The sequence below is a fragment of the Mycetomoellerius zeteki genome, unplaced genomic scaffold (assembly GCF_001594055.1).
Source record: "Mycetomoellerius zeteki isolate Tzet28-1 unplaced genomic scaffold, Tzet1.0 scaffold386, whole genome shotgun sequence".
Taxonomy (NCBI): domain Eukaryota; kingdom Metazoa; phylum Arthropoda; class Insecta; order Hymenoptera; family Formicidae; genus Mycetomoellerius; species Mycetomoellerius zeteki.
In genome coordinates, this window is record NW_017257377.1 from 1 (window position 1) to 251 (window position 251).

Here is a 251-nt window from a genome sequence, read left to right on the forward strand (position 1 = left end):
GTCTCTGAAACTGCCATTCTGAACGATATTCTCGAAAATGTACTGTCTCGAAAGCTGCCATTCTAGTCTGTGTTCTAGAAAATGTGCTGTCCCGGAATCTGCCGTTCTAGTCAGTGTCCTGGAAAATACGTTGTCCCGAAACCTGTCATTCCATGAATGTCCTGGAAAAATATGTTGTCCCGGAACCTGCCATTCCGTGAATGTCCTGGAAAAATATGTTGTCCCGGATTCTGCCAATTAGTCAATTCTTT